The sequence below is a fragment of the Piliocolobus tephrosceles genome, chromosome 9 (assembly GCF_002776525.5).
Source record: "Piliocolobus tephrosceles isolate RC106 chromosome 9, ASM277652v3, whole genome shotgun sequence".
Taxonomy (NCBI): Eukaryota; Metazoa; Chordata; class Mammalia; order Primates; family Cercopithecidae; genus Piliocolobus; species Piliocolobus tephrosceles.
Genome location: NC_045442.1, coordinates 105,571,711 through 105,583,677, shown reverse-complemented (window position 1 = coordinate 105,583,677; position 11,967 = coordinate 105,571,711).

Here is an 11,967-nt window from a genome sequence, read left to right as displayed (position 1 = left end):
CGTCCTTTGGCAATGGACGATGAGGCTAAATTGTCTCCAACTGGTGTCTGATGAGGGAACAAGATAATCAGACAAGAAAAGCAAAAACTTCTTCCTTTTTAAGGCTTTAGATTAAAAGCCTTAAATATTCTCTTCAAATATCGCCACGTCAATTGTTTACCTAAATCTGAAATATTTGCTAATTATAAATAATTTCGGATAATGTTTAAAAATCTTTCTGATTTTGAAAATCTTTGTCCTGCTTGTCCATAGCTTTTGAAATATCTGTTTCACAGGTAAAGCAATTTTAATTTTACCCCCACCCTACATGAATACCTAATCATCTTTCTGTTAAAGTGTAGTCCCCTGCACATGGGTGCTCTTAAAGCTGTTATTTACATTCCAAGAAGAGCCCAGGAATTTAACCAAGCCTTCCTGGAGGCTCTGAAGCCAGCCCTACCATTTCCGTATTCGTTTATTTGTTTACATCACAACTGAATTCTAATTATTATATTTATTTATTTCCCTTTTCCTCATCTTTATTTGATAATGTGTGAAGCCAAGGATAGGCAGGAACCCCAAGTTCTCTCCTTCCTGGGATTGTCACAAAATTCCCCCTCTCCCCATCGCATCTGCGTTTGTTTGTTTGTTTTCCTTTGCTTCCCAAACAGGGAAAAATACCATGGGCTTTAGAGGAATCATCACTCAGTGGGAACCTTGCCCCCTCCCCAAGCCACCCCACTGTGCCCATAAACGTGCTGCCTGTAACCAATTGTTCCTGTTGAATAACAATGCGAGCTGAGAGGCTTTTTCTGCCTGCACTACAAATAGATTAGGCAGCTCCCTTTTATGTGTGCAAAGACATTACCCAGAAGCCCCCAGGATGCCATTATCAGCTGCCAACAGATGGAGCCTATCTGCGCGCTGTCAATCATCCCCCACCTGTGGATCGTGCAGCCCAGCCAAAAAATTAATTGCTTAGAAATATAAAATCGGTGGACTCAGATCGGAAAGGATTAGGAGAAAAAAGGTTAAGCGAGGGGAAGAAGAAGCTGTGCTGTGCCAGAGAACCTTATCAATGTCGGCCTATCTAAGAGTGTGACTTACTCAGCGTTTGATTTGGTTTTCAAATACAGGAAGGACAGCAGGATTAGAACTAGAAATGTTTGGGAAGAAAAAGAAAAGGCAATTTACAAAAGGAATAATTCCCGTTGTTTCAGATTGAGTCGTTTATATTTGTTATGAAGAAAACATAGAAAATTTGTTTTTTCTCTTTTTTGCTAGTGCAATTTCACATTTAATTTATATGGCTTTATTCATTCTTTATTTCATTTGCCATATTTTTTTGGTGCCAGCAGGGAGAGTTTGTTCTGTTTTCCACAATTGTTGTATGGGACTATTTTTATAGATCATAATTTCTTGTTTCCCTTACAGGGTTTTTTTTTAACACACACACACACACACAGAAAATAATAGTTCTGATTCCAATCTTGTCTAAGCCAAACAGTTTAATAAGGGATGATTTTTCCTCATAGTGTGACCTTTAGTCCTTTATTTTTTAAAATTCCAGTTACCTGCAAAATGAAGCTAAGAATGATTGCTAAGATCTTTTCCAGATCTTAAAATGCATGACTCTAAAAATCAGTTTCCTACAGTATTTAGAAATGACTTAGACAAGATATCTGGAATTTGGAAATAAGGGAGATGTGGAAAGCAGAATTCCTAAAATGATTGTATGTTACATTACCCAACACAGCACTCTGGAAATTTCTCTGATGGAATAACAAAAATCATTATTACCAAGGTCATAGTGAGAGGCATCAATAGCTTTAGTAATTTTGATGTACTTGGTGCTATCATTACTTACATGTTAAAATTAAATACGGTTTTTGTTAATGTTCTCCTTTATTTTAGTTTTAAAACAAATGTATCCTCAACTCCAGCACAGCAAAGCAATGTATATTCTAGATCTGAATTGAAATAACCAGTTTTTCTTTGCAAACAGACACTTACAGGCAATTTAACTCAATTAACAATGAATTAATTCAACAAACTTTCATCATATGTCAACTTCTAGCATATGCTGGAAATAAAACATTCTGTCTTTCCTTAAGATACTTAAAATCTAGTAGGAGTAAGAATAAAAACAATTGCATGACTAAAAATGATTTAAAAATGCATTTAGTTAAGTGTTATACATCTGATATACCTAATGTTCAAAATAACCCTGCAAAGCATCATGATTATCCTGTTTTACACAAGAAAACATTGAGTTCAGTGAGGTTAGGTGACTTGTCCAAAGCCAAACAGTCTGGCAATGTCAGGGCTGCACTTTTGACTTCAGATCTCTGTACACTGCACCCTGCCTGTAACACTAGGTAATATATTATTATTTTTATAGGAGAGATATAAAATGGAGTTCAGAGATGTGGTAAAGATCAGTGCTGGCCAGGTGTGGTGGCTCACGCCTGTAATGCCAGCACTTGGAGCCGAGGCAGGTGGATCACTTGAGGTCAGGAGTTCAAGACCAGCCTGACTAACATGATGAAGCCCCGTCTCCACAAAAAATTAATGGGGTGTGGTGGCTTATGCCTGTAGTCCCAGCTACTCAGGAGGATAAGGCACAAGAATCACTTGAACCTGGAAGGCCAGAGGTTGCAGTGAGCCAAGATCACCTGGGTAATCGAGTGAGACCCCATCTCAAAAATAAAAATAAGTAAAAATAAATTGTTGCTGAAAAAATTTTAAGAGGAATATAGTTGACTTTAAGAAGGCATGTAAGTCGGCCGGGTGCAGTGGCTCACACCTGTAATCCCAGCACTTTGGGAGTCCGAGACAGGTGGATCATGAGGTCAGGAGATCGATACCATCCTGGCTAACACGGTGAAACCCCATCTCTACTAACAAAAATACCCCCCCCCCCCAAAAAAAAATAGCCGGGCATGGTGGCAGGTACCTGTAGTCCCAGCTACTGTAGTCCCAGCTACTCAGGAGGCTGAGACAGGAGAATGGCGTGTACCCAGGAGGCAGAGCTTGCAGTGAGCCCAGATTGCACCACTGCACTCCAGCCTGGGAGACAGAGTGAGACTCTGTCTCAAAAAATAAAAATAAAAAAGAAGGGATGTAAGTAAATTTTTACTTCTGAGTACCCTCAGATAAAGCCCTCGATGACACCCTGGCCATCCACTTGCCACTACTCATCACACTCATAATTATGTTTTAAATTCCTTCCCCACTAGATTGTAAGTCCTAGGAGGGCAGGAAGCAGTAATGTGCTAGTAAATATTTAACAAACCGCTGTCCAGGTTTGCTGTTTCTTCAGCTTGCTGTCTCCCGAAAGTACAAACATGCCAGCTACTGGCTGGTAAAATTCCTGCAAATATAACAATAGACCCCTGCAAGCTGAGTAGGCATCCTGGGGCAGCAAAGGGCTGGCAAGGACCACGTTAGTTATCACTGTAAAATCCCCAGCACTGGCACTTGGTGTGTGCCCAGCATTTCTGTTGAATGAATGGCTATTCTTTTCAAGTTGAAGTTTCTAGAAAGGCATGTTTCTTTTTTTTGAGACGAAGCAGGGACGCCTCTTAGGGGACTGTGGGCCTTCCATCCCAATCGTGGAATTAAAGGGGAATCTTGAAATCTTTCAAGGGAAATTCCAGACACCTAGCTAGCCCTGAGAAGTAGATGAGCAACTTCCTAAGCGAGAACATAATGAAGCTGCCTCCTTGTCTGGGGTGACACCCAAGGTTTGTTGTGTCATGGCTACAGAGAGCAAGGATGCAGACACACAAAGAGTGAGGTTAAGAACAGAAGTTTAATGGGTGAGAGAAAGCGAATAGCTCTCTGCTGGAGAGGGGGATCCCAGAAAAGTAGATTGCCAATCTGCAGTGAAATGCAGAGGGTTTTATAGATGAGCTGGCAGGAGGTGGTGTCTGATCTACATAGGGCATGAAAAACTGTTTAGGACCAGGTGTGCCATTTGCATAGGGCATGAATCTCTGGCAGCCCCTACCCCAGTCTTTTATTATGCAGGCAGGTTTTCAGCCTGAGCTGCGCCATGTTGCCCATTTCTTTCTTACTGTACATGTACTAACAAAAAAGGGAAGATGGAGCTCCCAGGGTGCATATGCCTGGCCCCCAGGTACCCCTTTTTTATTGACACAGCTGCTGGCATTTCCCCATGAAGCTTCCAGCTTTTTTATCTATGTTTGCGGCTCAATCTTTCAGGCTGCTGTTTGTTAGAAAAGAAATGTTTTTGGGAGCTGTCCTTTGTTAGAAGGGTAGTTCTGCCAAGGACTCTTCTGCCCTATCTGACTAAATAATTTCTATCTCCTGGTATCAGTAATAGTATACTAAAACAACAGTTAAGGAAATTAGAGTCACTGGATGTCTGGTTCCCTATAGGAACTAAAAATAACATATTAATATATGTCCCTGAGTTGTTCTTCAGAAACCCGGACCCCCAGCAAATAGATCTGCCAGCACATAGACCTCAGATAAGGGGGAAATGAGGACTGAACTCCAACCGTCCTTCTTTGTTCTAAATTTCTTCCTGAGGGGCCTGGAGGAAGTCATGTCCACAAGCCACAGCTAACATTCTTTTCTGATGCTTCCAATTTTTTAGACAAAGCTTCTTTTCCTTAACCAGTAGCAAATTGGAAAACCTTTTCCTTAACCAATTGCAAATTGAAAACCACCTATGACCTGTAAGCCCCCTGCTTCCAGATATCTCACCCTTTCAGGCCAAATCAATGTGTAACCTTAATGTATTGACTTTTGCCTGTCACTGATTTCCTGCTTTCCTGAAAATTTTCGCTTCCTTTAAACATCCTTGTTTGCAAGCCATTGAGGAGTTGGGTCTGAAGTGTAAGCTGCCCTATTCTTGATTCTCCTTGCTTAGTGCTTTGCAAAGAAATGTCCTCCTTTTCCAACTGCAAGATCTCAATGTGGATGTTTGGCCTTACTGCGCCAGGTGAGCGGACCTCAGTTCGGTTCCGCAGCATTGTGATCTTGTACTTGGTCGGGAAATTGTACTCCATATCTTCTTGATGCTAACAGTCTGGGGCTGGGGAAAGCTGCAAAGGAACACAGTTCCATGTCCTCTCCGGGAGCTCAGTGTCACAAGCTCATCTATGCAGTTGTTGCCCACTCACTCACCATTGTGTATGATCTTCTCAGGAAATATGGCTGAGAGGGGATGAATAAAATACAGCTATGCTTTATGTCCTTCACGAAAAAGCAAGCTAACATGCTGTATTTATTAGGACTTAGTCCTTGCGGCCGGGCGCGGTGGCTCAAGCCTGTAATCCCAGCACTTTGGGAGGCTGAGACGGGCGGATCACGAGGTCAGGAGATCGAGACCATCCTGGCTAACACGGTGAAACCCCGTCTCTACTAAAAATACAAAAAACTAGCCGGGCGAGGTGGCAGGCGCCTGTAGTCCCAGCTACTCCGGAGGCTGAGGCAGGAGAATGGCGTAAACCCGGGAGGCGGAGCTTGCAGTGAGCTGAGATCTGGCCACTGCACTCCAGCTCGGGCGACAGAGCAAGACTCTGTCTCAAAAAAAAAAAAAAAAAAAAGGACTTAGTCCTTGCAAATGATGTTTGATTTACTACTCTTAAATTTCATAGACTCAGCCAGCATAGTTCCCAAGAACTTAGCTAGGATCTTCGTTGGAGACTCTACCACCCTCCCTTTATATCTAATATGTAGAAGATTAGAAAAAATGACATAAGCCACCCAAGACAGCACCCTGGGCACTGCCTACTACTGATTACTTACGATCATTATTATTGTCCTCATTATTGTCATAAGCATATGCGCCCATCTCCTCCATTGGATTATGAGACCCTAGGGGAAAAAAACTGATGATTTTTCTGTGTGTTCTCCTTGCCTTTTCCATGTGGTTCCCTCAATAAGCCCCCACACTAAACATATCTTCTCATGAAATGTATCTCCCCGTAGTGAATTGACTGTACTGTCTCATCAAGGCAGATGGCCTCACACTGTTTAGGAAATAGCCAACAAAATCAACATTTAGGAATCTGATTGTTACAAGTACATTTAACTGTGCCTTATATGTCCTCCAGATTTATAGGTAAAATGGGAGATCCTACAAATAGCCATACGCTGGGCTTTAGTCTAAAAATTCTCAGCTACTCTTTCTCATTTCACAAGTCATATTTCTCCTCCTTGTTAAGAGTAGGGACTACAAAGCCAGACTATCTCAGTGAAAATCCTGGTTCTGCCTTGGTCAACTTATTTAACCTCTCTGTGTCTCTGTTTTCTTATTAGTAAAATGAGAGAAATAATTATATCTACCTCCTTGGGCTATTGTGAAGATTAAATGTTGTGATGTGTAGAAAGTGCTAAGACAGGCCAGGCTCAATGGCTCATGCCTATAATCTCAGAACCTTAGGAGGCTGAGGCAGGAAGATTGCTTGACCCCAGGGGTTTGAGACCAGCCTGGGCAACATAGTAAAATCCCATCTGTATTTAAAAAAAATACAAGAATTAGTTGGGCATGGTGGCATATGCCTGTAGTCCCAGCTACTTGGGGGACTGAGGTGGGAGAATTGCTTGAGCCCAGGAGGTCGAGGCTGCAGAGAGCCTAGATTGCACCACCGCACTCCAGCCTGGGTTACAAAGTGAGACCTTGTCTCAAAAAAACAAACAAAAACCACTTTTCTCCCATCTTAAAATTATTTTGAGATATGATTGATTATTACCTGGGTGTGTCTTAGCTTTTGTATATATTTATGATCGTTCACGTTAGGCTCTACAAATCCGATTTAACCAACATTTGATGCCTGTTAAAGGCTTGTGGGTTTTAGCTGGAAAAAGTCACTGCCCTTCTGTAAAATGTTATTTGAAATGTATCTGGACTTCAGTAGCACAGATCATGCTTGAAAATGAAGATCTCTACGTCCTTTAGAATTAACTCTAAAAGGTGTTTTATAATGCTTGAAGTGCAAATGATCTATCAGAATGGATAAAAGTGCATTGCACAGATAGATGGCATATTTTGAAAATGTGTTACTTACTATAACTGTCACCCAGCCTCATTTGCTGTGGTCAATGGGGACATTCTCTGAGTAGATACATAAATGAAACAAATCAAATGAGACATTTCACACGGAAAAAGTGTGTTGTAGTGAAATGAGAGTGGCCTGGAAGTCAGACTGGAATCCTCATCTTGACTGCTATTAAACGTTGTGTGATCTTGTGCAAGGCTTTTCACCTCTGTGGGGGGTTGTTTTCTTCATCCATAAAAGATGGTGATTTGATGAGACAGTTTATAAAGTCTTTCTAGTTCTATGATGCGATCCTATTCGGCACCATCATCAGCCTCAGAAATACCTGGATTTAATGAAACCAGGAAGGCAGGACAAACTGATGTGTGTGCATGTGTGTGTGTGTGTGTGAGTGAGTGTGAGTGTGTGACAGGTTTTTGTTCTGTTGCCCAGGCTGAAGCACAGTGGTTCAATTATAGCGCACTGCAACCTTGGACTCCTGGTCTCATGAAAGCCTCCCACCTCAGCCTCCTGAGTAGCTGGGACTACAGGCACATCCCACTATGCCCAGCTAATTTAATTTTTTTTTTTTTTTTTTTTTTTTTTTATAGATGAGTTCTCGCTATTTTTCTCAGGCTGGTCTCAAACTTCTGGCCTCAAGTGATCCTCCCACGACCTCAGCCTCCCAAAGCATTGGAATTACAGGCATGCGCCACTGTGCCCAGCCTGAATTTTTATTAGTTGATGATGTGCTCGGAGTTTATTTTTCTCTTTCTGTCTCTAACTGACTTATCTAATGTAATAAAAAAAACCTTCTGTGGTGCCTTCTATTGGTCTCATGAATTCAAGATCAGATGTATTAGAAGATATATTTGTAAGTCAAATGAACATTTTTTTTCATTACTTAATCATAATAGATTATTTTAAAGCCCATCTTCTGGCTCTGCACATTAACAGATCATAACAACTAAGCGGACCTTGTTTAGTTTCCTAGTGCTGTACGTTTCTGTTTTTGAGATAAGATGGAGCATTCTCATTCTGAGATGAACATTCATTCATGCTTTACTTATTTACATCTGTAAATGTTACTGACATTTGATAAAGTTTCAAGGACTAAAATGCACAGTTCTCAACAAATTCAATGCAAGTAGCAACGTATTGGTTTTTATTGCTTAATGCTCTGCCCCCAACTAAAGTAGTTAACAGTACTTTCTGCAAGAGCCCTGGAGAAGGACACTGTATTAGTCTGTTCCCACATTGCCAGAAAGAAATACCCAAGACTCCATGATTTATAAAGAAAAGTGGTTTAATTGGCTCATGGTTCTGCAGGTTATACAGGAAGCATGGCTAGGTAGGCCTCAGGAAACTTACAATCATGGCTGAAGGCAAATTGGGAGCAGGCATGTCTTGAGTGGCAGAAGCAGGAGCGCGGGGTTGGGGGAAGGTGGTACACACTTTTAAACAACCAGATCTCCCAAGAACTCACTCACTATCACAAGAACAGCACCAAGGGGATGGTGCTAAAACATTCAGGAGAAATCCACCCCCATGATCCAATCACCTCCCACCAGGCCCCACCTCCAACATTGGAGATTACAATTTACATGGGATTTGGGCAGGGCCATAGATGCAAACCAGATTCAGCAACTTCAACATTTCTCTGTGATCCTCTATGTATCCTCCACGTATGTAGACACTGTGAAGGGATAGCTTCTTATTTCAGCTCTTTTAAAATGGTACGTACTTTCTGGTTAGAAAAATATTTTAAATAATATTTGTTTCTGATTATAAAATAATACCTGATTACTATAGAAACTTGAAAAAGTATTTGTAAGTAATAAGAAGTACCAAAATTACTTGGAACCCCACCAATTAGAGATGACTACCTTTAATATTGTGGTACATTTTGTCCCAGTTTGCCGTGTTTCTGTATATTCATTTGTACATGCATGTGTGCACACGTGTGGTTTTTCTTTTGTTTTGTTTGAGACAGGATCTCACCCTATCACCCAGGCTAGGCTGTAGTGGCCCAATCATGGCTCACTGCAGCCCCAACCTTAACCTCCTGGGCTCAAGTGATCCTCCCACCTCAGCCTCCCAAGTAGCTGGGACTAGAGGTGTGCATCACCACACCAGGCTACTTTTTAAATTATTTGTAGAGACAGGGTCTCACTATGTTTCCCAGGCTGTTCTCAAACCCCTGGGCTCAAGCCATCCTCCTATCTAGGCCTCCCAAAGTATTGGGATTACAGGCATGAGGCACTGCACCCAAATTCATGGGGTTTTTTTGTTTTGTTTTGTTTTGTTTTTGAGACGGAGTCTTACTCTGTCACCCAGGCTGGAGTGCAGTGGCACGACCTTGGCTCACTGCAACCTCTGCCTCCTGGGTTCAAGTGATTCTCCTGCCTCAGCCTCCCAAGTAGCTGGGATTACAGTTTCATGCCACCACGTCCAGCTAATTTTTGTAGTTTTAGTAGAGACAGGGTTTCACCATGTTGGCCAGGCTGGTCTCGAACTCCTGACCTCAGGTGATCCACCTGCCTTGGCCTCCCAAAGTGCTGGGATTATAGGTGTGAACCACCATGTCTGGTCTCGTGTATTTTTAAAACAAAATGAGGATCATGACAGATAGCTGGATATACCATTTTGTGACCTGACTTTTTATCTAAAAATATACAGATTATATTTTCCAACAGCTATAAGTATTAATAAAGTTTTTTTTTGTTTTTGTTTTTGTTTTTGTTTTTGTTTTTGTTTTGAGACAGAGTCTTGCTCTGTCTCTCAGGCTGGAGTGCAGTGGCCTGATCTTGGCTCACTGCAAGCTCCACCTCCCAGGTTCACTCCATTCTCCTGCCTCAGCCTCCGGAGTAGCTAGGACTACAGGCACCCGCCACCACACCCGGCTTTCTTTCTTTCTTTCCTTCTTACTTTCTTTCTTTGTTTCTTTCTTTCTTTCTCTTTCTTTCTTTCTTTTCTTTCTTTCTTTCTTTTTCTTTCTTTCTTTCTCTCTCTCTCTCTCTCCCCCTCTCTCTCTCTCTCTTCCTTCCTTCCTTTCCTTCCTTTCCTTCCTTCCCTCCCTCCCTCCTTTCCTTCCTTCCTTCCTTCCTTCCTTCCTTCCTTCCTTCCTTCCTTCCTTCCTTCCTCTTTCTTTCTTTCTTTTGTGTGTGTGTATTTTTAGTATAGATGGAGTTTCACCATGTTAGTCAGGATGGTCTCAATCTCCTGACCTCGTGATCTGCCAGCCTCGGACTCCCAAAGTGTTGGGATTACAGGCATAAGCCACCGCACCCAGCAGATAAAGGCACTTTTTGATGTCTTTATTAATGGCGTAGGGTCCAAACAGATATGATACCTTTTCTCACCACATCATAAGAGTCATGGCTGACACTTCTGTAACAAAAGACATGTTAACAAGAGAAAAGCATAACAAGCTTATTTAATCAAAGTTTTACATGGCATGGGAGACTTCAGAAATGAAGACCCAAAGACCCGATAGAAACTGCCCATGTGTATGCTTAGATTCAATGAAGAGTGAACAGCCATGTAGAAATTATAATTGGAGACAAAGAGAATGATCTAATAGTAAGAGAATCAGTAGGAAAACCCAACAAGGCCTGTATGTTTACATTCTTCTTGGGCTCTCTGTGCAGCATTCCTTCTTCCGGAATATAGAGCAGAACCCCTCTGTAATGAAGGTCTTATGATCTACTTTCAGACAAGGTAAGTCAGAGACCTTCTTTATGGCCAATTCATACATAGTAAGGCAGGGAAAAGTTAGAGAAATATTTCTAGGTTTTATAGCTCACCTTGGGGAAAAGGGGTTATGGTTTCCATGACTTGCCTTGAGGAAGAGGGATTCCAGTTTCTATGGCCTACCCTGGAGAAGGAAAAGAAGCAGGAGAAAGAAGGGAAAAGATCAGAAAGAGACTTTGCTTCTGAGTCTGTTCCAATGTCCTTCAGGTCAAAGTATGCAGCATGCCAAAGTGTCATATTTTGGGGTACTGTCTTCTGAGCACTAACAGTGGCATAGTGTTCCATTATAAGAATTTATTATAGTTCATTTAATTAGCCTTCCATTGTTAAATATTTAGGTTATTTCTATTTTTGTGTTTATAAAGAAAACCATGGTGTATATCATTGTGCATAAATTACTGTACACATCTATGATGATATCCTTAGAGTAATTTCACGTCAGTGGAGCTGCCAGGTCAAAGGATGTTTTTCGTGCCCTCCAGAAGCTACTTGGGATAGACCTATTTTATTGCATACTTACCAATACTTCAAGTTATCATTTAAAAAATATCTGTCAATTTGACGAGAGAAAAATGATCATTTGCTTTTCTGTGATTACTAGCATAGTAATTTTTATCATGTATGCATGGGCCTTTTTGTTCCTTTGATATATGAATCATCTATGTGGGTTCATTTTGTGTTCACAGCAAAACTAATAAAAGAACCTCAAAGTACCCATGGGTTGCCACATGTAGTAGTCACTGTGTAAGTGCTAGGTTCCGGCTCCATGAAAAAGTTCCAGTCTTGAGAAATTCCCACAGCAAACTCACATCACCAGCCTCGCAAAGGACAATATATGTAACCAGGCAGTGGATATTTTTCCTTGCTGCTGAGACATGTTGGTTGTTGTTCTTGATATCAAAAAATTTCAGTGTTATAATTAAATGCAAAACTAGAAAGTCAACTTTAAAAAAATGTTAAGAGCTCTTTGACCCTGGTCATAGCTTTGATAACACAATTTCTTAAAATAATTTTTGAGTGTCAAAGCCTGCATAGTATTTAGGACCCTTCCCAATGTGGCATGAAATTGTGGGAGACATTCTGACATTTCAGTGATAGGCATTACATGACAGGCACTAAGTAAGAGACAGGCATTCAAGGAAATCCAAGAAAATACCACAGGGATCAGGTGCCTCCAGACTTTGGTATTTCAGACAATATCAAACACAGGACTCTCAGCTTC